Source organism: Furipterus horrens, unplaced genomic scaffold (genome assembly GCF_987537825.1).
Source record: "Furipterus horrens unplaced genomic scaffold, mFurHor1.1.pri manual_scaffold_7, whole genome shotgun sequence".
In the NCBI taxonomy this organism is placed as follows: domain Eukaryota; kingdom Metazoa; phylum Chordata; class Mammalia; order Chiroptera; family Furipteridae; genus Furipterus; species Furipterus horrens.
In genome coordinates, this window is record NW_028327177.1 from 25,312,853 (window position 1) to 25,331,178 (window position 18,326).

The following is an 18,326-nucleotide window of genomic DNA, read 5'->3' on the forward strand; positions in this document are numbered from 1 at the left end:
CTTGTGGGTTTCAGAGTCGCCATTGTCTCACAGCACCTCTTTCCCTCCCTCTCTCTCTCTCTCCACATGATGATGTGTGTGACTCCTAGGTCATGCCCTTTAAAAAGGAAGCTGCTCCCTTTCTCCCATTCTCTTTCCCATCTTCAACAGACTGGAATATTTGACATGTGCTGGTTAGCCAGCCTCAAACAAAAATGAGGGTACCCCCTAGGAATGGTGAAAAACAGAAAGAAAGAACCCCAGGCTCCTGGAAGACCTGTGGTGCCCAGGTGCCTGCCTGCCCTGCACCGGCTTTGCAGCTCCAGGCTAGCAAGTGAAGAAGAAATAAACTCTCTGTTGGAGCCACTGTTGCTGTCCAATTTGGGGTGGGGGTGAGCGGGAGGAAGATAGTGTCTTTTTGTTATAGCAGCTAAGCCTGTATTCTACACACTACTAATACTAGTTCTGATAATTTTGTTGAGAATAAAACCTTGGGGGATGCTAACACCTGGAGATACAAGTGAGAAAAGTGGAGACAAAAAAGAAGAGAAAAACCAAAGTGAACTATGAAAGAATCCAAAGAACAGGGGTAAAGAAGCAAGAAGGCAAATAGGGTTATATGCAGCAGAAAGGTGTACAAAAACAAGGATTATCAGGAGGTCTGATTTGGAGAGTAGTTCAGCAGATTGACAGAGGAGTTTACACCAGAATGTAGGTAAGAATACCATTTCTGCTATCGTTATGCAAACATTTTGTAAATGTCTCAGATTTGGACACTTATACTTTGCATTGGCTTTTCGATTAAAAAAAAAAACAAAAACAGCCCTGGCTGGTGTGGCTCAGTGGATTCAGCACCAGCCTGAAAACCAAAATTTAAAAAAAGTTGCCTGTTCAATTCCCAGCCAGGGCACATGCCTGGGTTTCTGGTCAGGTCCCCAGTTGGGGACATGCAAGAAGCAACTGATCGATGTTTCTCTGTCTCTCTTTCTCCCTCCTCCCCTCAACCACTGAAAATAAATAAAAAAAAATATTTTTAAAAAAATCAGGGCTATGCATGCTTGTGCTCATGAAACTTATATGTGTTTATACTGGTGCTTATCTCTATGAATCACAGTTTTTCTGGTATAATATACTACCAAGACAAAACTTTTAAATATGCAAACGTTAAATTCATTCAAGCACACTCATTTTTCTCATCAGTTGACTTTATAATAGTAAAAACTATGCATACGCTGAATTGTGAGATGATGAACTGAGCTATACCAGTTAGGAATCATTTGATTACAAGTGAAATATAACCTAACCTAAACTTTTTTTAAAGCAGAAAGGCAATTCACTAGCTCACCAAACTGGAAAGGTCAGGAGTAGGGCTGTTTTCAGGCACTGTTTGATCAGGAGTTCCCACTTTGTCCCTGGGACTCATTTTCCCTCTTTCTCTCCTTTAGTTCTATGATGGCTCTGTTCTCAAAGGAGCTTTCTCCCTGTGCTCACCAGATGGCTGCACTGCTGCTCACATCCATTCCACTTCCCATGCAGAGGAAAAGCACAAAAGTTTCAAGCCCTGAGCAGGTAGCTCAGTTGGTTAGAGCATTGTTCCCTTACACCAAGGTTGTGGGTTCGATTCCCTGTCAGGGCACATGAAAGAGGCAACCAACAAATACATAAATATGTGGAACAACAAATTAGTGTTTCTCTCTCTCTCTCTAAAATCAACAATGACAATAATAGTAATAAAGAACAAAAATCTCTTTCTTGCATCGTGTTGGGTCTTATGTGGTCAGATGTACATCCTGGAATCAATCATACCAGCCAGAGGAAAGCAAAGCTTATTAGATGCATGCCTTGGGCAAGTCACTCAACCATTCTGTGTTTAGTATTTTCTCCTTTATAAAATGGGAATAATAATATACTTACCTGATAGGGTTGTTAGTAGGCTTAATTAAATAAGTTAACATTTATACTTAGCACACTGCCTAACGCAGAGTGAGCACCATATAAGTATTTGTTGAACAGATATGTTGACTAGACCCAAATCACAAGACCCCCATCACTGTCACCTTAGACCACAGTGACCACATTGGGAGGAAGGGCCTGTATGGGACAAAGGGAAAATGGATCACATGGTTGGATAAGGTGGAAGGACAGATTTGGGAGGAGGATAGGAGATTATGATCAGAAAGTGAAACTTCAGGACTGGAGGCCTTTATGATGTCGCAATTCCATGATGAGGAGAATCCAAGAGTGGTTATGTTTCGGTTACTGAATCAGGAAGGTAAAGACAATCTGAAGATTTATCTGTGACAAGCCCTGGAGAACTTTATCACTCAGTTGGGCTGAATTTTGTTCTAAAAATTATTATTTTCAAAGAATGTTGGTTTTTCCTATTCTAGGTTCTAAATATAAATATTTTAGGTTAGGTTTTAAATAGCCCAAAGCCAAAAGCATCTTGTATTATTTTTTTGTAAGTGACCTGCCCTTATTTCTTTTTATAGTCTATTTTTTCTTTGAACCAATTTCATAGGATTTTAGCCCAACGAGATCTAAGAGGTCACATCCAGCCCAGCTCCTTCAGGCCTTCAGGGTAAAGAGATTTAACCTCCAATCATAGGGTGGTATAGGGGGATTTATCTGTGGGGGGAGAAGGGGTGCATCCTAATCCCTGACTGCTCTCACTCCTGCTATCCCACTTCTGGGTCCTAGAGCCAAGGCTGGGACCAGGACTGATGGACTCCGAGCCTCTGGAGCAGTCATGGCAGCCCCTCCTCTCCAAGGAGAGAGGAAGGGAAGGGAGAGAGGGGCTGAGCTGCCTGCTCAACTGTCCCCTTCACTGCTGTATTTACGGTTCTCATCTCCTCAAGCCTCACATCCACGGAGACTCCTTGGAGAACCCTGATTATTCTTTTGCAGAAGCACTGTATCTTTCTTGAATTTTAATTTAGAAATCTAGTTTGGATTGACGATTGTTTCATTTCCTGGAAATCTGTGAGTGATTTCCATGGAGGGCCGACCTTGGGATGGTCTGCACCTCATCTCAGGGGGATCTCTCTTTGGAAACGTGAGTCTTTGTTTGGAAGAGAGCCTCAGCGGTGGTTTTGTCCCCTTGTGAGCTCAGAATTGCTTTGTAGCCTCCAAATCACTTCCCTAACAATCTGGTTTTCCCGTCATTAATTCTGTTATTAAGCAGTTTCTTCTAGTGATTAAATAAATAAATAAATAAATATATATATATATATATATATATATATATAAATGATGCAAGGACAAACTGCAAAATAAATTCTACACCAAAAACTGTTTTGAGGTGTTTTCCTTTTTAAAATTATTTTTAGTGGTCATTCCATCATATTCAAAGATTGGATAGTTGGAGCATATTAAAATAAAAATATACTTATATGTTCGTGTAATAAAACTATAATCACCATATTGTAGTGTCTGTTGATTTCTGTAACACAAATACATTTAGAATCTAAAAATAGGAACATTTCTGGGACTATTTTATTCCTGGCTCTGATTTTAATTTGTGCAACCTGAACTTTATTTTAGCTTTTATTTTGTTTAAAATACATTTTATAATGCTATAGACTTTTGTCATTACTATTTTGAGGCTTAAGATGGAAGCCTTTCCTGAGAGCAGATTATCAGGGAAATTGCTTTATTTAACCTCAGCATTTTCTGTGGCTGCTCACTTAAATCCAGTAACTGGTCTCTCCATGTTCTAAAGGCGAGACTATTCTTTCTAGTTACTTTATCTTTGAGCTCAAACTATTTAACTTTTATACAAATGGAAAAAAAAATAGTTCAAAAAGCAACACCACTCTTTTAGCATTATATAATGGCGATTAACATCTAAATTTCAGCTCTAGGTAGAATGAGAAATAAATCCTGCCCTCATATTAAGAGCCAGATCTCACATTGCAGACTAAACTTCACATCACTTCACTACATTGTATCTTTTGCTGTTTATTAAAAAATTATCTTTCTTCTTTATGATTAAAACAAAATAAATGCTTTTAAGGTAACTTGGAAAACAACCTTATCCTAAATCTTGAGATAATCCACCTTTTAAAAATATGTTTCTCCAAGTTGAGGACATAATATGTAACTTCTAAAGCAGTAATTAGAAATACAGGTAAATATTTTATGCAAAGATATTGTTTCATCACAGTGAGATGATCAAACAAATTGCAAGCCACCTAGATGTCTGGCAAATCAGTTGTAGCCCTATAGACTAAAGTGTAGCTATCACAAAAAATAGATGATGTAGCATTTTTCCTTTTTATTTTCATTATTAGCTTCTTTTTGTTTATAAATTAACTTAGTACAAAGTGTGCTGATAATAAGCTTTGCAGCAGCACAAAGGCTGCAGAGAAAACACCCCATTTTTAAGGACTTAGAGAAATGCTCACAATCCAACGGTAATCAAAAAAGGTAGAACATAATGTTCAACACAAGCCTGATCTCAGTCACATATATTTATCTGTGGCAATATGCCGTAATGCAGGATGTCTCTGACTGGTATTCAGCTAATTTTGCATTTCCCCTGTCTTTCTTTTACTTTTCAGCATATTCCAGAATCTCTATAATAAGCATTATACTTTTATAATCAAAATTAACAAAAGGTAAATTTTTAAAAATATGTAGTAGAAATGATAAAGACAAAATAGGCCAAAGGCCACACTGGCTGATGAGCATGTTTCAGGCTATTTTAAAGATTTTATTTACTTATCTTTAAAGAGAGGGGAAGAGAGGAAGAAAGAGAGGGAGAGAAACATCAATGTGTGGTTGCTTCTCACAAGCCCCCAACCGGGGAACCAGCCTGCAACCCAGGCATGTGTCCCCACTGGGAATTGAACCAGTGACCCTTTGGTTCACAGGCCAGTGCTCAGTCCACTGAGCCACACCAGCCAAGGCTGGGCTGTTTTATACAAAGAAACCTCAGCCCAGGGATGGTTTCTGTTGTCACTTAACAAGCTTTGCTCCCCCAGTAAAGCTGTTCCCATCTCAGCCTGGCTGCTGACAGTTGGCTCTGCTCTGGACAAGCCATTTTGCCTTCAGGGTCTCAGTTTCCCCTTCTGAAGGGGAAGTCCTGTGATTCAATTTTATATAACATAATGTTTATTTAAAATTTTTTTGTATTGATTGATTTTAGAGAGGCGAAGGGGAGAGAGAGTCAGAGATCGATTTGTTGTTCCACTTATATATGCATTCATTGGCTGATTCTTACTTGTGCCCTGCCCAGAGGTAGAACCCACCACCTTGGTGGGTTCTAACCAACTGAGCTATACCAGCCAGGGCTAATGTTTATTTTTCTAACACCATCTGTTGAAAAATATTCCACTGCCTAAGAAGGCTGACTTGATGTCAACACACTTGCTCTCTGCCAGGCAGTGGGATTACTTGTCCATGGGTGAGGACTAGTTCCTGCTTTCAAGGTGTTTACCACCTGATGCGAGGGCCAGATGTGAACAGAGGGTGGGGGTATGGGAAAGGGATGTGCAGAGAGTGGGGAGCACAGTGATGGGAGTTTCAACCAGTCCTGGGCTTGGAGAGTGAGGGGATTCTGAGAAACTCTCCTGGAAGAGGTGACACCCAAGCTAAATTGCAGAGAAAAACTAAGGCAGCCGGGACTGAGAAGGTACAAATGAGCCTCCTTGCAGCATACTGGCGGGGCTTACACAATAAATCAGTTTTAAAATGTTGACCAATAAAGACTTGAGGCTGTAAAACGAATGAAGTTTATTTTGGGGTCTTAAATGATTCGAATCCAGGAAGACACAGATTCGGGTAGCAACTCAAATTGCACTCTGGAAAGAACAAAGAAACGCAAAACCCACCTAGTGAAATTCTGCCATGCACGCTAAGGATTGCTGGCAGGTTTAACAGGGCTTGGTTAGTTCCAATATGCAAACGGAGGCGGTGAAAACTACAAGGAGGAGGGCAAGCCCGTATATGTCCAGCTGTTCCAGGATGTTTATGGCTCAGCCTGAGCTGAGTTTAGCAACAGGTTAGCAACTTAATAGCAGCTCCGAGAACTGAGGCACAAGATGTGCACAGGCCTCATAGACCCCACTTCCTAAATAGCCTCCTGACTATTTTAAGTGACTGTTAGTAATATCTTATTTCATTTTACTTTTTTCCCCATTATTCAAAAATTTAAGGAATTTGAGGCAAAAGGACTTTCTCAGGGTTGCTCCAGAGGAAGGCCAGTGAGTAGTTAGCACCAAGTAGTTCACGTCTCCAGCATCTGGAAGGACAGGAAACACTATTAACAAAAAGAAAACAGTTTAACTGATTTCAACTATAGTTCTTTACTTTTCCCACAGAGGCATTTTTTGGTTTTTGGTTTTTTTTTTTTTGTAAATTTCCTACTGAGACCACCTCCCAGGGACTTCTGGAGTCTTCTTTGCAGATATCCCTCCCATTACCTTTCTCCAGTGCCCCTATGATCTTCTCTTGCTAAATCTCACTTCTCAGAGCATAACCGACATGTCTTGGACCAAAGAGACCTGTGAGGCTGGCCTCTGTCTTGGACATCTGTCTAAAGCCAGTGCCCTCTTCCCCACTGATGAGAAAGAAACAACAGTAACAAAAGTTGGGTATCATAACCAGGCTGAGGCAGACGCCTGCTTCGCCCCATGTCCTGCTGCTTGGAGGGACTGATAGGGAATTAGTCACATAGACTCAACAGCAGGCCCTGGTAAAGATAGCACAGGTGGAAGGGGTTACCTTGGAGCGCTCTTGTGTGTCTCCTGTGAATTCCACCCCGCCTCCCTACTGCTCCTCTAGTCCACTCCAGAATAGAAACAAAGATTTTAAACAACCTCTGACCTGTGTGAGATGTAGTATGTTCAGATATATGCTTGCCAGTGAGTTTCTCAGCTCTTAAGAAATTGACTAGGGCTGTGGGAAAGGAGAGGAAGGAGGGAGAAAAAAGAATGGGGCTATCCAGGTGGGGGTGGGTGAGAAGGACCCACTGCCTCCAGGACGAGCAGACAGAAGGAAATGATCTCAGACATGAACTACTCCAGATTGCGGTCCCCCCAGGGATCTGTCCCTAGTGAATAACTGCAATAACATAGGTGAATGCTAGCTGCCATTATAAATCGATCACAAAATTTCAGTGAACACAACAAAAACTTATTCCTTGCCGTGTTCCTGACTAGTGTGCAGCTTTGCTGGGACAGATTCCTCTGCCTGCCAGCCCTAGGGTGCTTTGGCAGGACGGTAGAGGAGGCCTTTGGAGGCAGAGAATGAGAGGGTAAGCCTGAAAAGCCATCCTTCAGTACTTGGTAAACCCTGCGTACGTGTCCTGCCTCTCCTAAACCATCATTCTAGTGGGTGGAGTGAGGACAGACAGATTGGCATTCACGTTCCAGCTCCATCATCTCCTGGCTGTGCAACTGCGGGCCATTGACTTGGTCTCTTAGAACCTCAGCTCCCTGATCTGAGGAAACATCGTTGTGAGGATGAAAGGACAGTCAGAACACATCACACATATACATCAGTACCTATTCTTTTGCTGGTTCGATTCCCAGTCAGGGCACATGACTAGGTTGCATGTCAGGTCCCCAGGTGGGGGCGCAAGTGAGAGGTAACCACACAGTGATGTTTCTCTCCCTCTCTTTCTCCTTTCCTCTCTCTCTAAAAATAAATCAATAAACAAACAAACAAATAAATAAATTATTTTTAAAAATACCTGTTCTTCTAAGGAGGGCTCCTTGACTGGTTGTTGAATGGCTCTTGCTGCTTAACCACATTCTGAGCAACAGTGTTACGGTGAATGCCATTTGGAAAAAAAGGAAAGCTGTATTCCCTGTCTCTTTCCTCACCCTCAAATACATTCAGATAGACCAAAGACTTCCCTTATCATCTTGGAGTACAGAAGGTCTTTCTGGGCATGAAGGAAAAGAATGGTCGTTCCGACTACATAAAGATAGAAATATCTGCATGGGAAAAAAAATAGGCACAGTGAAAGAGAAACGACAAATTGTGGAAAACATCTGCAACCATATCCCGAAGAGCTAATTTCCTTAATAAATAAAGCACTCCTATAAATCAGTAAGAAAAAGATGAACAACCCAATTGAAACGGTCAAAGAGAAGAAAATACAAATGGCTTTTAAATATTAAAAAGATGCCCAGCCTCACCAATAATAATATGTGTAAGTTAAAATCACAACTAGACACCAACTTAAAAGCTTTCAGACTGGCAAAGACCAAAAAAATTGATAACACTAGTAGTGAAATTATAGAGAAACAAACCTTCATATATGTATATATTGCAAATAGGACTGGAACTCATTCACTCCTTAGGGAGAGTAATTTGGCAATTCTGTCAAAATTTAAATTTCATATGCTCTTTGATTTAGCAATGCCATTTTATGAATGTATCCTGTAGATATATGTACAAATACTTAAAGAACCTAAATATTCATACATGAGTGGTTAATTAAATTATGATAATGCCTTATAAGTGAATATAGGTTCAACACTGATAAGGAAAATTTACAAAGTGAAAAAATTTAGAACAGTGTGAATTCATTTATTTTTAAAGGGTAAGTGGTATTGTCTCTGTTAACATATGAAAAAGGTGAGGCTTTGAAGAGTTAGGTAGCTTGTCCAGGGTCATCACATAATCAGTAGTCTGTTATAATAGAGTCTAGGCCAGGCCCAGGGATACCTGTTGTATGGTAGTGAAATGTGGGTCTTTAATAGCATGTTTTAGCACCTTCCCTAACCTAGTAATCAAGGGACTTTCTTACCCTATTTTCTACTTCTTCTTTTCATATACCTTTACACAAACCAAACTCAACTTCTCTGCTTACCTCCACATACATTCCCATTTTCCCCACACACCTCTATGTTTTTGTTCATGCTGCTTAGAGTTCTGGATGAGCTAGATCAAATGCTACCTCCTCCAGGAAGCCTTCATTGGTTCTCTTTGCTTCTTCTTTGTTAAGATTTTATTTATTTACTTTTAGAGAAAAAGGAAGGGAAGGGAGAAACATCAATGTGTGAGAGATACATCAGTCAGTTGCTTCTCACACGCCCCCTTCTGGGGACCTGGCCTGCAACCCAGGCATGTGCCCTGACTGGGAATTGAACCAGCGACCCATTGGTTTGCAGGCTGGCACTCAGTTCACTGAGCTACACCAACCAGGACTCTTCTTCTTTTTTAAAGATTTTATTTATTCATTTTTAGAGAGAGGGGAAGGGAGGGAGAAAGAGAAGGAGAGACATCAATGTGTGGTTGCCTCTTGCGCAGACCCAACTGGGGACCTGGTCAGCAACCCAGGCATGTGTCTTGACTGGAAATCAAACTGGCGACCCTCTGGTTCACAGGCCGGTGCTCCATCCACTGAGCCACACCAGCCAGGTCAGTCTTTTCTTCTTTTAAACACTCTAGCACTTCATCTCTTCTACAGAAATCTTTGGAGGACGAATTCTAGAAGGAACAAAAAAAAAAGGAAGAGAGGTAAGAATCTAATATATTTTATTGATTATATATTATATATGTATTCTGGGCTTGCTTCCTACTTTGTGTCAGGAACAATGCCAGTGCTATCACATGAGTCTCCTCACCTAGCATTTCAAGTAATTGCAGGCAGGATCCATGTCTGATCAATCTGTGCACCTTCCTGAAGGCCTAGTGCAGCTCCATTCCTTCAAGGCCAACAACTTTTGAAACTCTGCTGTGTATATGTACTGTGCTCGGTTCTGGAGCTACCAAGAGGAAAAGGCAGAGTGTCAGCCTTCCAGCTGCCTGTCTAGTAGGGAAGCCAACTGTGACCCAGTAAGTCACATTCGAACCTTGTTAATAAGGTGGTGTGAGAGAGGTTTGATGGATGGACGTATGGATGAAAGTGTACATCTGACTGCATCTGCCTGATATGCCCACCTGGGTCACTTCAAAGCCTGCACAGTTCATCGGGAATCCAATCCTGAAATGCCCTTGACATGCACAGCCCTGGGGTTACAAAGTTCTCCCTCTCATCATTTTTCTAGAACTACATTGTCCAATACTGTAACTCATAGCCACATGTGACTACTTGCATTTAAGTTAATTACACCCTAGAAGAGTTGTGAAAGTAGGAAGGAAACATTGCCCTTTTTTTCAGAATTTCAACATACTCTACAGGCACAGATATCTGTGGCCATTTTCCTGAGAAGGGGGCCGGATGGGGGTGGTCCAAGTCAGGACTGCGTCCCTGGGAAGCTCACACAACACCCTTGTGTAAGCAGGAGACATCCCCTCTGCTAATAGTCTTTCCAATCCTTTCTACTCCCACCGCAACAGGCAGCAGATGCAGGCACGCCCATGGAGGGGTTGCCAGCAACCCAGCTGGATGGCACAGTGAACCTGGGATAGGGGACCACAAAGGCCTTTCCACTCCCAAGGAAGGCCCATGGGGGTGCAGCCGGGTGAGGGGTGCCCTGAGGCCACAGCGCCCCCTTCCTTCCACTCACAGTGCAGAGCCACGAGGCAGGAACGGCTCCCGCACTGGCTCCCCTCCCCTGCGCCAGCCTCCTGCCCTCGCCGGCTCCTGGCGCGGCCTGGAGTCAGGGGGAGGTGCTGCAGACGCCCATAAATGCGCGTGATGCCCTGCCGGGAGGGGGGACAGGGGCCGAAGGAGCTGGCATCCCTGCGGGGGTAATTTTCCTCTGTCTCTGTCCTGCCCAGCCTGGGGACCTTCTCGGGTTATCCTCCCCTTGGAGGCCTGCTCTGCGCCTTGTTGGCCCAGCTTCTCAGCGCAGCTTCCATCAGCAAGACCAGCGCAGCCACTAGAGGGTAGTGAAAACCCTCCTTTTAAATTCTTAGTAAGGCGAGTGAAGACAGCTCCTAGGGGGCTCATTGCTTTGCTTCCCAGCTCCACAGAAGCAAAAATAAAACAGAAAACATTTACGAGAGAAATGAATGCAAACCACAGTTTCATGTTTTACATGAATTTCCACCTAAATGTGAATTAAAAGAAATCGCTCGGCAAATCAAATAAGAAATCTCCCAAAGCAAGATGTCCTGTGTCCGCTTATTATTATGGAATTAAATTAATAAATTCCTCTAATAATGTGTTCTCTAAAGCCCTGGCAGTCTAATAACATCGCAATGTTATTAGTTGTGCTCTCGAGGAGGTAGTTTACAAGGGGAGGACCAACACGCAGATTTCACTCACTCATTTGGCATTCGGCAGGTCTCTGTTATATTTGTCACATGTTTTGAGAACTAAATTTAGAAATGAAAGGAAAATTCAATACCTGCCGCAGCTTAGTTCTTGACAATTACCTCTGTTCTGACTACCTTTACAGGGAAAGCAGTTACTCTGCAGTCCTGAGGGTTTAAGTTTCTACAAACAGGTGCCCCCTTGTGGCGGCACCAAAACCTGCACGTTGTCATAACCCTGCACCTTTCCCCAGGCCAAGTTGGGTTTAGTTATCCTTAGAACTGAAAAATTCCCCAAACTGATTCATTGTCTGCCTTTCGGCTTATAGTATGCACTCCTGTGGATTATTTTCATCTCTAACGTGCTTGCATGTCTTTAGAAAGAAGTCGGTTCCATTCCTTATGAGGCTGGTCTGTTTTTTCTCAACAGGCAAAACAAAACAAAATCCCGTTGTGTAAATTCTAAGAGCTGATTGTGCCATGTCATTTTCACAACAGCCCTGCAAGGTACTTATTACTGTCCCTATTTTTTAGATGGAGAAATGGGTGCCGTGGAAGTGTCTCGGCCAAGACCACACCGCTATTCCTCAGTGAAGTCCAGATGAAACCTGATTGCTCAGCTCTTTCCGGTGGATGAACTCCTGGAAGTCAGGAAATCTCTGAAACCCCAGGGCCCCTGACTCTGTAGCTGTCACACCATAGGCCCTCAGAACACATGGAGGAAAAAGATGGTGTGACCAGCGTGCACTAAGGGAGAGAGATCCACACATTTGCTAGATCCCTGGGGTCCTGAGGGACAGATTGTGCTTTCATGAGTGCACTGGGGGCTGGTGGGTGAGGGCATGGTTGGCTGGCCTCTCATTATTGCCTTTTTCATTGCAGATTTTAGTTTGCAATTTTCACCTCCAGCCCAGGCTACAGAGGATGAAGGATATAAGGTGATGGGACCAGGTTGGGGCAGGGAGGGAGGAGAAGGAAATCCAGGGACTTGCCAGGACTTGGTTGGCACATCCCAGCCAATGTCAGCCCCGCTGTACCTGGAAGCTCAGGGGTTTCTTACCTTCAGTCAGAAGCAGCATTTACTGAGGATGTACTTCGTGTCTTTGGTACTTGGCAGAGTTCTTCCATTTCACGACCTCACAGCACAGCAAAGCTACTGTATCCTTGCTACAGTAAGAAAAGGAAGCCTCAGAGAAGCTACTTGTCCACAGAACAAGAAAAAAAAAATTTTTTTTAATCTTCACCTGAGGATATATTTTTATATTGTTAATTTTGAGAGAGAGAGAGAGAGAGAGAGAGAGAGAGAGAGAGAGAGAGAGAGAAGTATCGATCAGTTATCTCCCACACATACCTCAACTGGGGTTCAAACCCGCAACCCAGGTATGTAATGTACCTTAACTGGGCATCGAATTGGAAACTTCTTGGTCTATGTGATGACACTCCAACCAAATGAACCACCTGGCCAGGGCTATGAGCAATGCTTTTTGCCTTGAGTCTCACTCATTTCCATGCGCTTCACTCATTTCCAAGGTTATTTAGGTCAGCACATTTCCCCTTGTAATGCAGATTATTTATCACAGTCCGGAATCTATCCTGGGATCCCTTGACCTTCTAAGTGATTTTTAAAACTATATATACTTTGGTTCACTCTTTGTGCTGTCAATTTCTAGGGTTTTGACAAATGCATAGTGCCTTGTATCTGTGATCACAGTATCATACAGAAGAGTTTCACCACCTTAAAAAACAAACAAGCTCATGCTTCATCTATTTAAACCTCCAGCCCGCTCCTACCAACCCCCTGCCAATTACTGATCTTTTTATCGTCTCTATAGTTTTGCCTTTTCCAGAACCTCATGTCATTGTGTCATACAGTCTGTGGCCTTTTCAGATTGGCTTCTTTCATTTAGCAATATTCATTTAAGGTTCATCCATGTCTTTTAATGACTTGATAGGTTATTTTTTTTTAAAATAACAGAATAATATCCCATTGTGTGGATGCACTACAGTTGTTTATTCAGTCAGTGTTCTATTGAAGGACCATCTTGGCTGCTTCCAGTTTTTGGAGATTATAAATAAAGCTGCTATAAATATTCTTCTTGCCCATTTTTAAATTGTTTGTCCTTTGCTTTTCAAATAGTCTCTATTAAGGCTATAAATGTCAGGTTTCAACTATTTTTCATCATCTATTATTTCTTCAATGACTTCATGATTTTTGCCTTGCGATATTTAAAAATGTAATTAAATATACCTGTGTTTTCTGTCATGGTTTCTGAGTACCCTGTCTTGCTCAGATTGGTTTTCTCCATCCCAAGGTTAAAAGATGTTCTTCTGAATTTCTCTTCTGTGTTAAAGAAGAGTGCCTGGGTTTAAGAAAAAAGGATAAAAATACTGAAGAATAACAGAGGGCATGGGGGATAGTGACTTGGGGCTGAGAGACATTTTGCCTCTGCATTCTGACTGGTCTTGGGCTTTCTAGAATCAGCTGTGTGTAAGGGTTTTCCTGGGGTCCCTTCCGACACTGTACTTCTAAGAACAAGGAACTGTGTGTCATGACTCCGAAGAAGAAAAAACAGACCTCAGGGTTGTTTCACGAGCTCATCCATCCCATTCCTGTATCCCTTTATTTGTATGCTCCATACCTATCTCCCTCCCAGCATCGAGGCCCTGTGGGCAAGCAGGAAAGCAGGTAAGAAGAGGGGAGGGAAGGAAGGAAGGAAGGAAGGCTGAAAGGAAGGCTGAAAGGTTGATTATTTTTCCATTAACTCTCAAATTCCTTGTTAAGTTCTTCTCTATTGTGCTGTAGGCCCTGGTAGCTAATAAGCTTGTTGAACCACATGCCCAGGGCTCCCTTGCCTTCTGGTCTTCCACTGGGACTGGCCCATTACATACACTGTAAGGGGGCTGGAATTGGGAGGAGAGAGGTGCCAGTGTCGATGATTCCTCTTGCTCTCCACCTGCTGGGTCGTCTTCTGGCAGCAACTACATCCACAGCTCCTGCCAGCAGCCCCTCGTCCAGGGCTTCAGCTTTCACCTGGGCACCGATAACACCACTTCTTCCCCTGCAGGTCAAGTGTGAGAGCAGCTTTTTTCTGTTGGAAGTTGCTGTGGGCATCAACCTCCCTTATTATAGTAAGGCACCCACGCCTCTGCAAATAGTAACTTCATTAAAATGCCTTTCAAAAATCCCTGATAAAGTGGAATTATGACTTACCCGTTTATATGTCTGTCTCCTGCACTAGCTCCGCAAAGGCAAAGATTTGGTTGTGGCCATTTCTGCATCCCACCTGCTTCTCTCAGGCTGCCAGGCACAGAGTTGTCCTCACGTGGGTTCACGTGAAGAAGGAAGGAAGGCTTCTCCCACAGAGGAGTCCTGCAGGCTCACTCTCCTAGAATCTGCCCACTTCCTAGGAGCTGGAACTAACTCAGAAGCCCCTGGCCAGGCTGTGAAGGCGAAAAGTATTTGATGCTGATAGTGCTGGAGGCTGACTAGGTACTGACTCAAGAAAATCAACTTCCTCTTCCAAGAGAATTGCCTAATCCATTATCAGGTTGTTCTGCCCAGACAGACCCCTGGCCTCCTGCTCTCCCGCCCCCTTTCCGCAAGGACTGCCAGTTGGGCTCGAACACCTTTTTGTGTTCACGTACGTGTTTGTTCTGTTGCTGTGTCAGGTGTTATCCTAATAATCTGTGCTATAGCCCCTCAACACCTCGGCTAGGAGACCCTGACCACACGCATGCAACATCCGTGGACCCCATGCCCCAGTCCCCAAGCCAGGATACAGTTAGTTGAAATCTGGGCTGTCCAGAAAATCTGGGATATATACTCATTATTATAGGACCAACACTAAACCTGGATCCATTTTCAATTTAAATAGTTACCACACACATATGGAAATAACCACAGACATATGGGGGAAAAAACCCAGTAAACAAAGTTCATTCAGGTGTGTCTGACTGTAGTCGTTTTCACAGGTATGGTGACCATATTCCTGTAGTTTTCTAATGCGATGTGAATTTCAAATGTCCCATTGGTGGAAAGATTTTTAATGTTAATATTATGATTCTCTTTATGTTGTCATATTGTTTTCCATAAAAGTAGTTCTTTTGGTAAATAATAAAGTAGGATGATTTCTATACCACTGTAGATTTTCATCTAAAATTACAGACCAGATGACAATGTCAGCCATGCCAGCCCTGGAATCATCCCGGCCCAGATGCTAGATAGTGAGCGGAGAAGACTCCAGAAGATTCCAGCCACTTGTGTCTTCCCAAATGGAGCAAAAACAAAGCATCACCACTACACGCATGTCTTAAAATTTCTAATCTAAGAATTCATGAATGAAAAAAAAAAGTTTTAGACCAAAAAACAAAACAACAGCCCAATTAACCAGAGTACAACTCTTCTCAGACCATTTTTTCCTTAGTTTAGTGTATGAAAATACAGTTACCACTAAAATTTTAGTCGAAAAAAAGGATTATCTCCATCCAGACTTTCCAGGGATAAAACTTCAGCTATTCTAATGCTTGGAGGTCCCCACTGCACTAAGAGCAGTTATTTCAGCCATGCGGGGTCATGCCCTTCCTGGTGGGGGAGCTCTCTAGTGTGCAGAGAGAAATGTGATCAGCTGAAAGAGATTCTCAGCTTTTCGTGACTAATCCAGGTACCAGGGCTTGGGATTGGGTAGGGAGAGGAGTACTTAAGGCTGGTTGTCAAATTTTAGACGCTCATCAGGATCCAGAGATCTAAGCAGAGGATGTATTTTGTTTTGTTTCATAACTTTAGAAATAGGAACCAATACTTACTGTGTGTCTCCAGGCAGGAAAGATGTGCTTCTGTGTCAGCATCAAAAGCAGTTGTTCCCTGAGGGTTGATCTTCCACCCACGATCTCCCACCTGTGATCCCAAGTCGTGATTCATCCAGGAGTTTGTTGAGAACTGTGCTCTGATAAATGCCCCAAACCCTATACGTTTCGCTTCAATCCATCTCGGTCACCCAGAAACACCCTCTCCCTTACTTGTTTTCTAAACTGAAGGTCTTCTGGTTTCAGTATCAATTTTACCTCAACTTTCAGCATGTTTTCAGCCAAAACTTTAAATCGGAGTGTCCAAACCTTTTCTAGTCTGTGACTCTCTTAAGGTATGTCTGGGAGAGAAAGGGGGAGGGGGGAGGGGAGGAGAGGAGAGAGGAGAGAGAAGGAATTTCTGTGTAGGGAAGAGAAGTTGAGATCGTTTAAAACTACCTTACTAGTTCAGGAGCAATGAACAATCCACTAAAAACCAATACAGTAGTCCTTCTCTATATCGCGGTTCATTTATCGCGGCCTCACTGTATCGCAGGATTTTAAAAAGTATTATATTTAATTATTTATCGCGGATTTTTTGCTATATCGCGGGATTTTGCGGTATTGTATACATATGTTGTTTAAGTTACGTAGATTTAAGAGTGTAGAATAACTGTAAGGTTCCAATTTCGCGGGGAGCGGGCATCTAGAATGTAATACGCATGATAAGTGAGGGTATACCGTATTTTACAATGACTGAAGGACCACCAATTGAGGATCTTTAATGTCATTTTATAATGTAATTTACTACATGAGTTTTGAAAGAAATCAAACAATACATCATAGCCATCGGCATGGATTCCCCTCAATCCTGTACCTGGGAAATGTTTTATTTATGATACTATTAAACAGCTCTTTGGCTCTAGAATGTGTTCATTATGAAGTATAATTATCTTCATCTCCAACCTTAATTCTACAGCATTTACTAAGCATGTTTATTAGAAAGTGGTATATTTACTTAATTTAAATGTTCAGCCATTTTAACATGCTGGACAGTAAAGCAGCTCAGAGCCTACCTCATCTTTCAGTACCTCTCTTCCAATTTCTTACCTCTCTTCCAGTTTCTTGCCTCTGCTGACTTTAGGGTCATCATGCCTCAGTTTCCCCATCCCATCTTTCACCCTGGTATGGACTAGGGCATGTTGGACTCAGCTGGACTCAGATCTACAAGTGCCTTAAAGGCCACAGCAGAGCTCTTCAAGCCCAGGGCTCCATCCAACTGGCAAAGGACAATTTGGGAAACAGCAAATATTTCTTCTTTCTCCTCCTTTTCAGGAACCCAGTTAGGTCATGGAATAAGCCTCGATGGCTCAGAAAGGCCCACAACCAAGCTCTGCCTCCTCTGGCTTGCTTCATCTCCCACACGCATTCTCTGATGTGGGGGGCCACTTAACATCCACACCATACAATTTAGTTCTTGATTACACACTGCCAAGTGCCCTGACAATTATGTCACAGGTGTTAGTCTTGTCTTCACTATGAGAAGCTCCTGAAATGGTCCTTCTCATTGACAACAGCTCCAGGCACTGCTTCGCTCATAGCAGGCGCTCAATAGATAAACACTTGTCTTTACATCAAGTCTTTCCCTGTGTGGGTGGTGAACAGACTCAGGCAACCAGCCCCTGCAGGCCAGGCTCTGAGCTGAGGCTCAGCCTCTGGCTTCCCGAAAGGTGTCCTGCAAGGCAGTGATGGCAGCATTGCATTCCATAGAAACACCCAAGGCCCGTCTGGAAGTCCCCTCTGGCCTCTCCCAGCCCTTGTAAATTCAGTTTCTTTGGGAGTCCCTCCTCCCCCACTTCCTCCACAGTACCCTCCCTTGAATTTAATGGGAGGCATTTTGAAAAAGGTTATCTTTTTTCTCTCCATCACTGTCTGGCATTTAAAATGGCAGTTTGGATGAATGAATTTGGTGGACTAAAGATAGGAGGGTGAGTAGGTCAGAGGGTGATTAAAGATTAAAAGAACAAACCAGGGGCTCTGGGCAGATAGCTCAGTTGGTTAGAGCAGCAGCCTGATATGCCAAGATTGTGGGTTCGATCTCCCGTCAGGGTTCATAAAGAATCAACCAATGAATGCATAACTAAGTGGAACAACAAATCGATGTTTCTCTTTGTCTGTCTGTCTCTTCCTTTCTCTCTCTCTCTCTAAAATCAATCAATAATTAAAAAATTGTAAAAAATGAACCAGATATGCTCTGGAATGGCACATGGCACCCTCCAGAGGACAGAGATCACTACTTGTTCAAGACCCCAGTGGGATTCCATTGACTCCACAGGGTGAAATATTTTCAGAATCATTTTCAAAAATCTGTACCTTAGAAACTAGAATATTTATGAAGATGTAATCAA